This window comes from Amblyraja radiata, chromosome 27 (assembly GCF_010909765.2).
Source record: "Amblyraja radiata isolate CabotCenter1 chromosome 27, sAmbRad1.1.pri, whole genome shotgun sequence".
In the NCBI taxonomy this organism is placed as follows: domain Eukaryota; kingdom Metazoa; phylum Chordata; class Chondrichthyes; order Rajiformes; family Rajidae; genus Amblyraja; species Amblyraja radiata.
The window spans coordinates 6,911,473-6,928,651 of record NC_045982.1 but is presented as its reverse complement, the minus strand read 5'-3'; positions in this window follow the sequence as shown (position 1 = coordinate 6,928,651).

The following is a 17,179-nucleotide window of genomic DNA, read 5'->3' as shown; positions in this document are numbered from 1 at the left end:
AGAGGACCTACGGTTGTGTGTGTGGGAACATACTAACACCACTATCTGAGAGTTACGGAGAACCTCAGAGGCTCAGAACAATCGGTCCTCATCAGCCATAAATTAAAAAAAACCAAAAAAAACACACCAGAAGGTGTCAACTCAAACCATCTCTAGATGGTCAAAGGGGGTAATGGCGATAACAGAGTGAACATTTATATGGTTAAATCTCACTCCACCAGGGCTGCATCTACGTCGGCAGCAAGAGCTATGGACGTGCCTCTTGACGACATCCTAGTGGCTGCAGGATGGATGAATGAAATAACGGTCCACCAGTTTTATAACAAACCTATAACCGGACTGGGGGTGTTTGCACGTACCATTTTAAGTTCTGTCCCTTAGTTTACCCCCAAGGTTGGGAGGGGTAACTAGTTTTTTAAAAACTTTTCTTTCATTTAAAGCATCAGTGTCTTTACTTAACTACGTAATGTCTGAATGCTTTAATGATTACACGCATCCATGGTCAATCCATTCAGTGTGTGACGCCTGGATTCGTAACCGGCGTAAAATCACAGAGCTTTGAAATCTTCACGTAGTCACTCACGTGACTCCGAAGTAAAATTGTAAGATTAAACGAGAACTACCCAGTTTGAAGTTTGATCTTGATTTTATGAGGAGTTACGATGAGCGATTACGTGCCCACCGCCCTCACCCTCATACTATCAAGGTCATATGGAAGTTCTAGTTTCTTCAATCTTACTATTCTCAGGTCTTCTTTTTATCTGTGATTTAACACCGCTGCTTTGAAGATTGACGCGCACGCAGACGGACGGCCCTTCTTCACGTAATCGCTCATCGTAACTCCTCATAAAATCAAGATCAAACTTCAAACTGGTAAGTTCTCGTTTAATCTTACTATCAGTATACCGTTCTCCCCATATCCCTTGATTTCGTTAGCCCTAATGTTCCCAATGTTGGGCGAGTCCAGAACCAGGGGCCACAGTCTTTGAATAAAGGGGAGGCCATTTAAGACTGAGGTGAGAAAAAACTTTTTCACCCAGAGAGTTGTGAATTTGTGGAATTCCCTGCCACAGAGGGCAGTGGAGGCCAAATCACTGGATGGATTTAAGAGAGAGTTAGATAGAGCTCTAGGGGCTAGTGGAATCAAGGGATATGGGGAGAAGGCAGGCACGGGTTATTGATTGGGGACGATCAGCCATGATCGCAATGAATGGCGGTGCTGGCTCGAAGAACCAAATGGCCTCCTCCTGCACCTATTTTCTATGTTTCTATGAGCTATATCTAACTCTCTTGAATACATCTCTTGAGTACATATTGCAGTGACCAATAATAAAATGTGCCTGTAATGGAGGACTAGTATCCCTGTAATAGTTAATTGCCTGAATCTGTCCAGAACTATGACCATGTATGGTACAAAGGACCACGTCTGGCTTAATAAGGCCACTGCCTGCAGCAATCTCTGTACTTCAAACCAAAGTCTGTCAAGCACTCCTATAAGGAGCTTGCACCAATCGCTACATGATCCAAGTGAAAATCAAATAGATCGTTGAGAAAGGATGATAAATAGTGGTCCGTCATGAGACATGGGTATTTTGCACTGAAATGACAAGGTATGTTGGAGATTAGGAACATTGGAATTAAATATCACGCAATGTGCTGCCCTCATGAGAACAAGTCGAGCGTGTGTGTTCATTTATAGGGGAAATGTCTTTGGTTCCCTTGAAGCAGATGGTTGCTGCTGCCTGTAAGAATATGATGGAGCTCCATCAACCATGCATAGACGCCTGCCCCAAAGTCTATATTTTGACAGCCTTTCAGTGAGTAGGAGACAGCCTGACCAGGCATGTTTTGGATTCCTTTCCACAATTTCATTTTGCGTTATTCCAGCTTCTCACGGAACAGCCCCGCACTCAAATATGTGGCAACCACATAAATACCACGTGAAAGCCACATAATTCGATCAATTTCGCCTCCTGGGATAAATAAAGTTCCATCCTGTCGTATCATATCATATCATATTGTGTCCTATAGTCTCGTATCATCGCCACATCCTAAAAACACTCACTCAAACAGATTTTACTTCGGAGTCACGTGAGTGACTACGTGAAGAACCCGCTCAGCGCGCATGCGCGGCATTAACGCCAGCAGTGCAACAGCGGCTGCAGCGGGAGTTAGGTGCTCCCGCTACAGAATGAAACGGACCATCAGGTGAGTACCCTGAGGTCGGGTTTCTTTTACAGGGGAGCCTTTTTCTGCTTGTGTTTTACAGGCAGAGAAAAAGGCTCTGGAACAAAACTGTCCCCGTTCAAGGAGGAACGTTTTCCGTCGGGGAGGGGGGCAGCAAGAATGGACAGCAAGGAGCGTTTACCCGGTGTTCCGCTATTCCCCGACACCGTGCCGAGCCCAGCCCGCTAGTACCTGAGCAGCGGGCTGGATGCATAGCCACCCGAAGAGGCATCCGGCAGGTGTTTCCCGATTTCGGACGGGACGTCTCTCCACCCGCACGGGGGGAGAGAGAGCTGCCTGAGCCGCTGGAGCGGCTCACGGAGCAGGTGCCTGCGAGACGCACTGCTTGAGGGGCGCTCTCGCTTCTACAAGGCACAAAAACTCTAGAAGAACCTGTCCCCCGCTCGACTCCAGCGGAGGAGCGTTCCATTGCAGGGGGGGCAGTAACAGGCGGTAGGAACAATTACCGGGCGCGCCGCTATCCCCATCACCGCGCCGAGCCCAGTCCCCCTAGTGCCTGAGCTGCGGGCTGGATGTTTAGCCATCCGAAGTGGCATCCGGCCGGTGGCTTCCGACTTGTCGGAGGGGACGTCTCTCCACCCACAGGGAGAGAGACAGCCGCCTGAGCCGCTGGAGCGGCTCCTGGAGCAGGAGCTCCTGCGAGACACGCTACGTGAGGGGCAGTCTCGCTGGGGGTTCAGGCATACCCTCCACAGTGCCTAGGCACTGCCCATCGCTTCCTCCTTAGTGTGGTTAGCTTTGGGGTGACCAGGGGCTGGGCTGGTCATGAAGAGGGGCCACTGGCTGAACAACATCGGGAGTATGCTTGAGGTACAGGATCAGGAAGAGCTGCTGGGTGTGGCCGCTATGTGGCTCCACCACTAGCGAGATGGCTTTTCAGTCTCAACTGATGGCCAGCTTACTACCTGTTCTTTCAAAAATCTCCAAGACAGGTAGTCATGAGGCGTTGGAGTTCATCACGCTTCCCCTAAATTGCATTTACTCAAAGTGGCCACCATTATTGGAGGGTACATTGAGCATCGCTTTAAAAAAGCCAAAATATCAAAAAATGAATTTGATATCCCTGACGTCGGCTAGCATTTTCGCATGCTCTTTCCAGAGGGTCACGGTAGTATGGCAAAACACCTGACCTACTGTTCGCAGTGCTCCGCAACTTCCCAGGAAGTTACAAAACCTGCCCTCAAAGAACGCCGACCTCACAAAAACTGGACGAAGTGTCCAAAATATCGGCGCAAGAGGGCAGTGTCTGGAATGAGCACCACACGTAAACCAGTCAGCAGTACGTCTAACGCGTCCACCAGGAGGGTCCACCTCATGGTACTGGTGAAAGCTCGGGGCCTGCATGCCAAACCCGTAAGCCTTTCAGGCCAAGGCCCAGAGCAGGCCCCATGGAAAATGCGCCACCCCCCAATACCACCACCACGTCAGACAACGTGCAAGACTCGTTGGACCGGCAGGAAACAGAAGAATACCCATAACCATGGAGGTAGGTGGGTCTGGTTCCTACCGAATAGGGGCTTAATACTAACAGGGGAGATTACACCTGTTTTAAGAAGCACGAGAGTCTATCACAAGTGATCAGTATATACTCAATGGCTTAGTGGATACAAAATACAATTCATACTAGAAAAATTGGCACCAGTTCAACATTTACCCCAGAGGGTATTTTCCCTCTCCGTTAAAGAAACGAGAGGGACAAGCTGTACTGGTGAGACTAATTACAAAGGGTATCATGGGAAACATGAACCCTTGGAATTCGTATCAAATATTCATCACTAAACCCAAAAAGATGGTGGATATCTTAGTACCATTCACAAGGATCATCGCAGATACCTGAAATTTACCTGGATTGGGCAGCTATGGCAATTTAAAGCGTTACCCAATGGGAAAATAGGCAAGACCATGGAATTGACTATGTTAGCTGTATCAGCTACCAAACAGTTATTCGAAACCCTGGGATTGTCTTACATCCAGATACATCTAGGTTGAAGCCATCCACAATCATGGACTACTTGGGCTTCACAATTAATTCAGTCTATGTGACTGTAACTTTGCCAAGAGACAAAACAGTTGAATTGGCACAATCATGCAACAATTAATGGTCCACGTACTCCCAACTATTCGACAAGTAACAGAGTAATTGGGAATATGGTAGCAGCATTTCCAGCTACACAATTCAGACCTTTGCACTGTCAAAACTTACAAAGAGCAAAGGTACAGGCACCAAAACGACATACAGGTCATTATGATCGTGTCATTGAAGTCACCCACTGAAGCAATATCATAACTACAGTGGTGGGCAAAATGTTTGGCATAATTTTATGGTTTAAAAGCATATGCACAAATATGCATCACTTGCATGTACGGTCACAAATAGATAATACTACGGTGGCAGCCTACGTTAACCATATGGGCGGCATAAAATCGGTATCATGCGACAAGTTGGTCAACACAATTTGGCAAAGGTGTGTCGAAAGACATATTTGGCTATCAGTAACTTACCTGCCAGGTAAGCTAAATACAGTGGCAGACACCAGGTCACGTAAATTTAATGACAATGGATGTTAAACCCCAAATAATTTGCAAAGTTATCATGCAATATGGCACGCCAGATATCGATTTATTTGCATCAAGGCTAAATCACCAGGTACCTATGTATGTCGCTTGGGAACCAGACCCTGAGGCAGCAGCGGTAGATGCGTTCGTGCTGGATTGGGGAAATTCTTCTTCTATGCATTTCCTCCCTTCTGCCTCATCAGTTGGGGACTATGCACAATACAAACGGACTCTGCTTCAGGTATTTTGATAGTACCCGACTGGCCTACGCAGCCATGGTTCCCAAAACTCCATGACATGGTTGTTGAAACTCCGATGGTATCCCCAGTGACCCAGAGTTATTTACACCCAGTGTCGGGCACAAGCCACTCGTGCCATGAAAATCAAACTCCTGGGTTGCAGATTCTGCACAAACCACTTCTGGGACTGGGATTATCAGAACAAACCATCAACACCATGTCAGCATCCCTTCGAACATCCACTGAAAAACAGCACTTGTCCAGCATCAATAAATGGGAGAAGTACTGCTTGGATAAAGGGACCACCTACTCAACCGCTACAGTTACCAACGTACTGGAATTCCTGGCGAACCTTCACCACGATGAAGGACTCAGCTACAGAGCCATCAACACGGCTAGAAGAGCAATGCCTGTCTATTTAAAACCAGCTCCAGGACAACAGGCAATGCGGTCCCATCTGCTGGTGGTCAAACTAATGAAGGGTATTTACAACTCTAACCCCTAGACCAAGGTACACCCATACATGGGATGTCAGTGTGGTCCTGACATACCTCAGGGGATGGCCACCAGCCAGACCCCTTAACCTAGAACAATCTATGCTCAAAACACTCATGTTGATGGCACTTGTATCTGCACAGAGGGTCCAGTCACTACAACTATTGCGACTGGACAACATGATCACAGCTCCAGACCAGATCTGTCGTTATCCAGCGACAGATCAAACAGAGCAGACCAGGAACACCTAATCCAGTCGTGGAATTCCGGGCTTACCCACCAGAACCACGGTTATGTGCCATGACCCACCTACTATCCTACATAGACACAACCAAAATATTCGAGGGAGATGAAAAGCCTTGTGGGTCAGTCATAAAAACCTTATGGTCGGGTGACGAGCCAAACCATTGCGAGATGGCTCAAGCAGGTGCCAAAAACTGCTGGGATAAACACTAACATGTACAAATTTTATTCCGCCAGGGCAGCATCCATGTCGACGGCTAAAAGAATGGACATGCCTATAGACCACATCCTGGCTACAGCAGGATGGTGGGGGGAAAAGACCGTTCAGAAATTTTATAATAAGCCGTTGGCAAAACCTGTTTTATTTGGAGCAAGATTACGGACTGCAAATATTTAATTTAAGCCCAGGGGAGCAATTTAATTCTTTGTTGTTATTGTTTAAAAAATACCATTGTGTTTTTCTACAAATAGATTCATTGGTTGATTACGATAACACTTCCTCCCTCAAGAACTTCGGCAGTGAGTGAAATAAAACTGTTACATGGTTTGAAATCACAGAGCTTTGAAGTCTTCACGTAGTCACTCACGTGACTCCGAAGTAAAATAGTAAGATTAAACAAGAATTTACCAGTTTGAAGTTTGATCTGTATTTTATGAGGAGTTACGATGAGGGATTACGTGCCCTCCGCTCCCACCCTCATTATATGGATCAAACTAATAAATTGATGTCTCCTTATCTTTACTATGTTTACTTCAAATAACTGTGTCTATCTGTGATTCCACACCGCTGCTTGGAAGTATGCCGCGCCTGCGCACTGAGCGGGTTCTTCACGTAATCCCTCATCGTAACTCCTCATAAAATACAGATCAAACTTCAAACTGGTAAATTCTCGTTTAATCTTACTATTTCAGAGCCGTCAAAAATTGCAGGAACCACATTAAAATATATCCCATGTCCAATAAGTATCGATGCTCACTCTTTTACTATGCACAATCAACTGTTTCCTAAATGTGTGAAACCATCTTGAGCAGCTCTTCCAACAACCCAATGAACGCTACTTCAACACAGATAGTCCTCGGAAAGATTCTCCAGGCTCCCAACCTTCTAACCTTTCCCCCTAACACCTGAAGATTCAACCTTCTTCCAAGAGATTCCTCCAATCCTGCCGTTTTGCTGGCCCACATCTCTTTTCACCCCATGTTTGGTAGCTCCACCTTCAGCTCTCCAGATGCTAAGCTCATGAACTTCCTCCTCAAAACTCTCTGCCTCCTCTCTCTTCCTCCAAGGTGCTACTTCAACCACCAGCTCTTTGAATAAGGCATTTGGCCATCTGTGCCAATCTCTCTAGATGGTGCTGCTGTGACATATCTCCAGAGGTTTCAAGATACGACAGACTGGTAAATGTAATACTTTAAAGTTTTATCTCAGCTATGGTTGTACTTCATATTTACTACTGTCTTCTGTTCAAATTTGTCAGCACTGGAGAATTGAAAATGAAAACTCATACGGTCACGGTCACAGGGAGAACGTGCAAACTCCATACCGACAGCACCTATAGTCAGGATCAAACCTGGGTCTCTGGCGCTGTAAGGCAGCAACTCTATGCGCCACCGTGCCACACAAGTTAAATGTACTGCCGATTCTATTTTTTTTATCACTGGGCTCTTTGATTGTTGGCACCCAACTGTTTGAGACCAGGAGACTTTAGGCCGAGACTTTAGGACCCCCTTAAGTGCTTTTCCTGCAAGAAAATACCTCTGAAAATAATGTAATGCTGATGGTGAATATTTGAAATAAAACAGAAAGCATGTGAAACGAGAGAATGGAAGATAATCGACCTGAAGCATTCTTTCTCAATAAATATTTCAAGTTTAGTCACTATTGTTAGGTAAGGACAATAGGTAATTAAAGGAAGAGTTTTGACCCGAAACATTGCCTATTTCCTTCGCTCCATAGATGCTGCTTCACCCGCTGAGTTTCTCCAGCATTTCTAGATTGATTCCTACCACACTCCAAAGATGTACATGTTTGTAAGTTAATTGGTTTCAGTAAATTGTAAATTGCCTGTAGTGTGTAGGCTAGTGTTAGTGTACTAGTTGGCATGGACCCGGTGGGGAAAAGGACCTCTTTCCATGCTGGATCTCTAAAGGGGGAGGTGGGGGGTTGAAACAGGGCTTGCTGTCTCTCCCTTCGGGGGAATGCGACTTTTTTGTCGTATCCCCCTTCTCTGCCTCCGTCTGCGCTGAGGCCTAATGGCGGAGCTGGCGACCTCGAGACTCTGGAGGCAGAGCCAGTCAGGACTTGCCCTGGACTCGCTCCCGTGAGGGCGGTCCGGCTCGGGGCTGGAACGGCGCTCCCGTGAGGGGCTGTGACGCTCCCGTGAGGGCGGCCTGGCGCGGGGCTGAGACTCTCACGTGAGGGGCTGTGGCGCTCCCGTGAGGGCGGCCTGGCGCGGGGCTGAGATTCTCCCGTGAGGGGCTGTGGCGCTCCCGTCGGGGCGGCCCAGCTCAAGGGAGGAACGGCGTTCCCGTCGGGGCGGCCCAGCTCGAGGGAGGAACGGCACTCACGTGAGGGCGATCCGGCTCGGGGCTAGAACGGTGCTCCGGTGGCTGGGACGGCGTTCTGGCGGCGGTGACCCGAGTCCGGGGTTCAGCCGCGGGCCAGCGGCTGCATCCGCTGGACTGGAGGGCGGCAGCTTCGACCACCCCGGGCCGCGGTGTTTGAGCCGGCCCGTTTGCGGGGTTCGGTGAGCCGTGGGACTGTTTGTACCATCGCCCGGTGGGGTATCACCTCAGCGCAGAGGGAGAAGAGGAGGGAAGAGACTGCAGCCCTAAGATTTTTGCCTCCACCACAGTAAGGAGGTGCTTGGAGGACTCACTGTGGTGGATGTTAATTTGTGTTTAGTGTTGTTTATTATTGTATTATTGTATGTATGACTGCAGGCACGAAATTTCGTTCAGACCGTAAGGTCTGAATGACAATAAAGGAAATTCAAATTCTAATTCTAATTCTAAAGACTAAAGTAAACTTTCAAAGGAGTGTTAATCCCTGGTCTATTTACTTCTAGAGTAGCTCTAAAGGTTCCCAGGACACCATTTTGGAGAAATCACCCACTAATGATAACCCCTCAACCAATGTTTTCAGAAGCGTGACACAAAATGCTAGAGTAACTCAGCGGGACTGGCAGCATCTCAAGATAGAAGGAATGGGTGACGTTTCGGGTCAAGTCCCTTCTTCAGCTGAGTGTCAGGGGAGAGGGAGACACAGAGATATGGATGGGTAAGATGTGAAAATGTGACATCAAAAGGGAATAAGTTTGAGGAAAATGTAGAACAGATCATTGTTAGCTAGGGGAAGGTGACAACGAAGCATACAAAGACAGATGCTTGCAGGAAGGAACTGCAGATGCTGGTTTAAACCGAATATTGACACAAAAATCTGGAGTAACTCAGCAGGACAGGCGGCAGCTCTGGAGAGAAGGAATGGGTGACGTTTCGGGACTGAAGGGTCTCGACCCGAAACGTCACCCATTCCTTCTCTCCAGAGATGCTTTCTCTCCTGCTGAGTTACTCCAGCTTTTTGTGTCTAAAGACAGAAGCCTATTGTGTGCAAATTAACTACATTTCAACAAAGGACTTTAACTGTTTGCAACTCGGAAAGTTCTATAAAGGTTCAAACATCCTCTTTCTTTCCCCTTTCACAATATTTTTATCGTTATTCCCTATAATTTGTTTTGGCCCAAGTCTTTGTTCTTTGTGAAAGAATTAATTTATCATTAATCACCAATTTCCTATTACCAATCCACTCTTTGAAGTCAGGAGACCACGTTTTTCATTTTACTAACACACATTTTTCAAATCGTTGTATTCAAAACCATTTTTTGTTACTATTCATTACAAACGGACTGTTTTGGTCTTTCGTCGATCGCATGGCAAGTCGGAATTCCTATTACATGTGGAAGTGATCATATCTGGACTGGCTCCAGGAAAGAAAAAGACAAAACAGCGTAAATAGGAAGTGTTCTGCAACTTTAGATGCACAAGAGTCTCTTGTGGAAATAAGACTGAAGAAGGGTCCCAACCAGAAACGTCACCTGTCCATTCCCTACACAGATACTGCCAGACCCGTTGAGTTCCTCCAGCACTTTGTGTTTTGCTCAAGGTACCAGCATCTGCAGTTGCTTGTGTCTCCATGGAAACGAGTAGCTGTATTTGACAAGATCAAATTCCAGGACCTTGACACAATCATCTATGTTAGAAAAGGCTCTTCTATAAAAATGTGTTACATTTCTAGTGATTTTTACATTTTACAGCACAACTTGAGACCATTAACTACACTGTGACTGTACTGGTTCTACAAAGAAATTATCTTTGATCAAACATCTTATAGAGGTGTATAAAACCCATGAGGGGAGTAGATCGGGTAGAAGCAGAGTCTCTTGCCCAGAGTAGGGAAATCGAGGGCCAGAGGACATAGGTTCAAAGTGAAGGGGAAAAGATTTAATAGGAATCTGAGGGATAACTTTTTCATGCAAAGGGTGGTGGGTGTATGGAACAAGCTGCCAGAGGAAGTAGTTGAGGCAGGGACTATCCCAATATTTAAGAAAAAGTTAGATAGGTACATAGTTAGGACAGGTTTGGAGGGATATGGACCAAGCGCGGGCAGATGCGACTAGTGTAGCTGGGACATGTTGGCCGGTGTGGGCAAGTTGGGCCGAAGGGCCTGTTTCCACGCTGTATCACTCTATTACTCTATGACTCTATTCTGGCATTTTTGGAATATTTTGCCGGAATTCCAGTGACTGGTAGAAGTTTTCTCAAGACATGGCCATGCATTTACAAGCAGAAACCAGATATCTTCAGTCTAATTTCTTCACATAGTCTTCATAGGCTGGTGAACCAGTGGAATTAATTGCCACAGAAGGCTGTGGAGGTCAAGCCAATGGATATTTTTAAAGCAGAGAAAGATAGATTCTTGATTAGTACGGGTGTCAGGGGTTAGTGGGAGAAGGCAGGAGAATGGGGTTGGGAGGGAGAGGTAGATCAGCCATGACTGAATGGCGTAGTAGACATGATGGGTCAAATGGCCTAATTCTGCTCCTATCACTTATGAGCTCAACAGTGGCAGACATGTGATATTAACCAAAAAACAAAGTGCTGGAAGTACTCAACAGGTCAGGCAGCATCTGTGGAGGGAATGGACAGACCACATACTGGGTCAGGATCCTTCTTCAGACGGATGGAAGTAGATGGGAGAAAGCTGCCAAAGAGAGATGTAGACGGGACAAAGCAGATCTAGTGTCACCTTCGAAAAGAACTGGACATAATCTCAAAATGGAAGTATTTTCAAATTTGTGAGGAAAAAGCAGAACAACACTCAGTGGGCAGAAGGGCCTGTTTCCACGTTGCGTCTTTAAAGTCTAATGTAAAGAATGCTGTTCTGACAACGTGAACTCATTCTTTTAGTTAATAAAATATCCTTCCTGTTTGTTTGATGTATGGTCTGCTTTCTTAGAGGGAGAGAGAGAGATAGATGACGGATGCAGATATGACAGCGTTGTTTAAGAGACTTTCAGATAGGCACATAAATATGCAGGGAATGGAGGGATATGGATCATGAGGTAAAAGGGATTAGTTTAGTTTGGCTTCATGTTGGGCTTGGGCTGAAGGCCCATTTGTGTATTGTAATGTTCTATGTTCTAGACGGAGACAGATATCACTATTAAATCTCATGTTAACATTTTCTGCTTTAAGGAAAGCAATTGGACGTTGATAATCTTTACGACCATTCAAAGACACAAGATGTCAGCGGGTCAGGCAGCATCTCTGGAGAACATGGATGGATAGGTGACATTTCAGGTTGAGACCCTTTTTCAGACTGATTGATCCCGACCCAAAACATCACCTACCCATGTTCTCCAGAGATACCTCCTTACTCCTGCACTTTGTGTCATTTTTTTGTAAACCACCATCTGCAGTTCCATATATCCATATCTTAACGATCATTTAGTTTTAGAGATAGAGCGTGGAAACAGGCCCTCCGGCCCTCCGAGTCCACACCGACCAGCAATCCCCGCACACTAACACTATCCTACACACACTAGGGACAATTTTATATTTATACCAAGCCAAATAACCTAAAAACCTGTCCGACTTTGGAAGGCGGGAGGAAACCGAAGTTCTCGGAGAAAACCCACGCAGGTCGCGAGGAGAAGGTGCAAACTCCTTACAGACAAGCATCCGTAGCCAGGATCGAACCCGGGTCTCTGGCGCTGTAAGCTCTGTGAGGCAGCAACTCTACCGCTGCGCCACCGTGCCACCGGATTCAATTGGCCCAAAACACAAAATTATCATTCTGACAGAATGCATTGAAATTTGTAAAGTGCAATGGAGATCAAGTGCAATTTAAAAAAATATATACGTTGAAGAGACCAGTTGTGACATTGCCATCAGGTGGCGTCTCTTTTCATCACGATCACATTCCCTTGCCTCTTTCTACCTTTGAGGTCAGTCAGAGGGCAACTGCAACCAATGGGGAACCTTATGCCTCGTATTCGTGGACTGTCTCATGAAATGCTTGGCCTTTAAAAATATGCTAGCTATGCAATTGTGACAAAATGTAATATTTCAAGCATGACATGAATTGAATTATTTATCTTTCATCACTGAGGTTTCCAAAAAGTATTCTTGCTGACGTACCTGAGATAAGTCTTCAGATTAGATTCTCTTAGTTGAATAAGATGATGGTGCCAGAGAATCAAAGGGGCTAAAACAAAGGTGCTGTTTGTTAATGCACTGAATCATTTGAAGGACATGTTTAGAAAAACCTGTACTGCATTCCATGGAAGTTGGTTACATTTACTATTGTTAATCAGAAATAAACTCCAAAGTAAATCATTACACCCTTGAACATAGGTAATGTGTCAGATAATCTTGCATTCAATGGAAGGGGTTTAACCAGCCTTTTAGAGTCAAAGAGTCGTACAACGTGGAAACAGGCCCTACGGCCCAACTTGTCCACACTGGCCAACATGTACCATCTACACTAGTCCCACCTCAGCTGAGTTACTCCAGCATTTTGTGTCTATCTTCGGTTTAAACCAGCATCTGCAGTTCCTTCTTACACATATACCTGTCTAACTGTTTCTTAAACGTTGAGATAGTCCCTGCCTCAACTACCTCCTCTGGCAGCTCGTTCCATACATCTCCCACCCTTTGTGTGAAAATGTTACCCCTCAGATTCCTATTAAATCTTTTCCGCTTCACCTTAAACCTATGTCCTTTGGTCCTCAATAGACAAAAGACAATAGGTGCAGGAGTAGACCATTTGGCCCTTCGAGCCAACACCACCATTCAATGTGATCATGGTTGATCATCCACAATCAGTACCCCGTTCCTGCCTTCTCCCCATATCCTCGATTCCCCTACTCAGGGCAAGAGACTCTGTGATTCTACCCGATCTATTCCCCTCATGATTTTTAAACCTCTATATAATGTATTGTAGCGGTGCTTGTTGGCGCACGCAGAGATCGAACCCGGCGTTCAGAAGCCGCGGTCACGTGACTCGGGAGGGGCTGCTTGTTTCGCGCATTAGTTCAGCGCTGACCACCGATGTGGCCAGACATGTCTAGAGAACCTGTGTACTGAAAACTGAACTTTTGAATAAAGATCTGTTGGAAACTTCAGTTGTCGTTCTTCAGACCGCCAAAGTATAATTTATATAAATTATAAATCATTATAATTTCACTACGTTTCCCCATCCCATCTCTCCTTTAAGAAGTTATCTAATTTATGCTTCTGACTTCCATTCAGGGGGCAAATTGCCAATCAGAACGATTTGCTCATTATTCTAAAGATAGACACAAAATGCTGGAGTAACTCAGCGGGACAGGCAGTATCTCTGGAGAGGAGGAATGGGTGACGTTTTGGTTCGAGATCCTTCTTCTGACACAATATGCTGGAGTACCTCAGCAGGCCAGGCAGAACCCTGGAGAACATGGATAAGTAACCTTTTGTATCGGGACTCTTCTTCAAAACCTACCCATCTTTTCCAGGGACCCGCTGAGTTACCTCTGCATTTTTGTGTCTCACCTTATTCTCGTGTTAAACAGGCCAAGGAAAAGATGTCAATGCTTTGAATGTTACATTGGTTTCAGGATGTCCAGGAACCAGATCAATGATGTTGTCCATCATGCACTGGCAATACCCTCTATAAGCTGATTTGTCAATGGGCGTGCCTTGCTAGATGTTATTTCCGAGGAGACTGCTGGACCAAGTGTGTAGGATGAAATGCAGATACTAGTTTAAACCCACGATAGACACAAAAAGCTGGAGTAACTCAGTGGGTCAGATAGCATCTCTGGATAAAAGGCATAAGGTCGTGAGGGAATAGGAGTAGAATTATGCCATTTGGCCCATCAAGTATACTCTGCCATTCAATCATGGTTGATCTATCTCTCCCTGCTAACCCCATTCTCCTGCATTCTCCGCATAACCTGTACTAATCAAGAATCTATCTACCTCTGCCTTAAAAATATCCACTGACAGTTTCAACAGCCTTCTGCGGCAATGAATTCCAAAGATTCTCCACGCTCTGACTAAAGAAATTTTTCCCTCATCTCCTTCCTTAAAAAACGTCCATTAATTCTGAGGCTATGACCTCCAGTTCTAGACGCTCCCACTAATGGAAACATCCTCTCCACATCCTCTATCCAAGTCTTTCACTATTCACGCATGGGTGACGTTTCTACAGAGATGCTGTCTGAGCTGCTGAGTTACTCCAGCTTTTTGTGTCTGTCTTTGCCAGACTGTGTCCAACACCTGGGAATCGAGCAGATAAATCTACGCTTGTAGATCGGCACGATTCTGTGTGAGTATTACAGACGACTAAACATTAAGGAGAGGTTTTATCGCCGTGTATAAACGGATGGGGAAGATGCTATTGTGCTCGGCAAGGAAGATCTTGCTTACGTTCAAGCTGCCATTTTTTTCATCAAACAATATCTAAAATGCCTTATCTTGTTATTATCATATTGCAGCATGTGAGAAGAAGAAGAGAATCTAAAGAAGGGTCCCAATCCATACAGTACGGTACGATAGACCTTTATTTATCCCAGGAAGTAAATTGTCACCATAATGTCACCTATCCATGTTCTCCAGGTATGCTGAGGTACTCCAGCACTTTGTCTTTCCTGCTGTATGGGAGAATTTGTTAAATGCAAATTCATTACCACATTGCCATTATAGTGATTACACTCGGAAAGTATTTAAACGACTGTTAACACTTTAAGACGCCTGGAGAAATATGAGATGCCACATAAAGCATTTACAAATAGAAACCCTGTAGGAATTAAACACCTGTCTGAGAGCAACAGAAATGACTGAATTGGTCTCTGAGGGAGAGTTGCATTCTGCTCCAAAGCCGTGCTTGAATACAAAGACTAGCAATTCCTTAAACATCGCAAAAATGTGAAAGGTTTGAAAGAGAACTGGAGCCTTAATGTTCAACCACAAGCGTTGAAATGAACTAGGGACAAACAATAATCAGGACACAAATATGCTGAGCTCTTTAGACCAAATAAAATAATGAAGGCAGCAGGAAACAGAGCTTCATTTTTTACATTTTTTCTGAAACAATGAGTTTACACAGTAATTCTGCAAACGGTTTGCACTTGTCATGAAGCTCTCCGGTGGAATTTCATGTGTTAGTTTTGATAATTTAGGTTAGTTAGGTTGCAGTTGTCATTCATATCAATGCTTTGTTAGCATTGTGTCACTGGAAGGCCATTATGACAGTCTATCAAAGGTGCAATAACATTACTCCAGAGCAGTGGGAAGTCTCGTCCAGGCTGGCAGTAATAGTACATGTTGAAAAATTACAAAACCATAGGTGGAAGATCGACTAGTGTAACCCAGCAGGATAGGCAGCATCTCTGGAGAGAAGGAATGGGTGGGTGACGATTTGGGTCGGGACCCTTCTTCAGAAGAAGGGTCTCGATCCGAAAGAAGAAGGGTCTGCCTGTCCCGCTGTTACTCCTGCATTTTGTGACTATCTTCGTTGTAAACCAGCCTCTGCAGTTCCTTCCGACACAAAACTACATGTGGATTGGTCAAAGGTCAAAGCAGAAACCACTTCTCATTTTGTAAACCTTGTACGTTTTGGGCCGGGACCTTCTGTGTTTACTACTGCTCTCCCACTGAGCGATTGAAGAAGGGTCACACAGCATGAAATGTTGTCGGCCCGTTCCCACCACAGATGCTGCCTGGTCCTCCAGCACTTTGTGCTTTGCTCAAGTGTGAGTTACGAGTGTTCTTAAAGAAATGGGGTTGCGGAGCATCAGGGGAAGGGGTAGGAGAATGGGATTGGGGGGGGGGGGGGGGGGGGGGGGGGGGGGGGAGAGACAGATCAGCCATGATTGAATGATGGAGTAGACTTGAAGGGCCAAATGACCTAATTCTGCTCCCATCACTTATGAACTTATGAACTTATGAGCATGGGGTTGTCTCAACATTCTGATGTTCTTCAGTCAACAATGTCGCAATTATTCATTTTATTTCTGTTATTTCACAATTACTTCCTGACAGAAGGAATTGTGTTATTAACTCAATGGAATGTTGAGTAAAGCAATTCATTGCATAGAATGTAAAAGCAGTTAGTTTAGTTTAGTTTATTATCACATGTACCTAACTTTGATGTAAGTTTGAGTTTAGTTTGAGTTTCGAGGTACAGTGAAAAGAGTGAACAGTTCACACAAAGGGCAGTGGGTGTATGGAACAAACCGCCAGAGGAGGTAGTTGAGGCTGGGACTATCCCAAAGTTTAAGAAACAGTTAGTCAGGTACATGGATAGGACAGGTTTGGAGGTATACGATCCAAGCGCAGGCAGGTAGGACTAGTGTAGCTAGGACATGTTGGCCGGTGTGGGCAAGTTGGGCCGAAGGGCCCGTTTCCACACTGTATCACTCTGACTCCAAAAGCTTTTGTTGCATGCTAACCAGTCAATAGAAAGACTATACCCGATTTCAATCGAGCCATCCACAGCATACAGATACATGACAAAGGGAATAACATTTAGTGGAAGATAAAGTCCAGTAAAATTCGATTGAAGATAGTACGAGGGTCTCCAATATGGTAGATAGCAGCTCAGGACTGCTCGCTAGTTATTGATTGGATGGTTCAGTTGTCTGATCACAGCTGGGAGGAAACTATTCTTGAATCTGGAGATGTGCGTTTTCACACTTCTATACCTCGTGCCTGATGGGAGAGGGGAGAAGAGGGAGTGACCGGGATCACTTCATTATGCAGGTGGCCTTGATGGGGCAGCGTGAAGTGTAAATGGAGTCAGCAGAAGGGAGGTTGGTTAGTGTGATGGTCTGGGCTGCGTCCACAATTCTCTACTT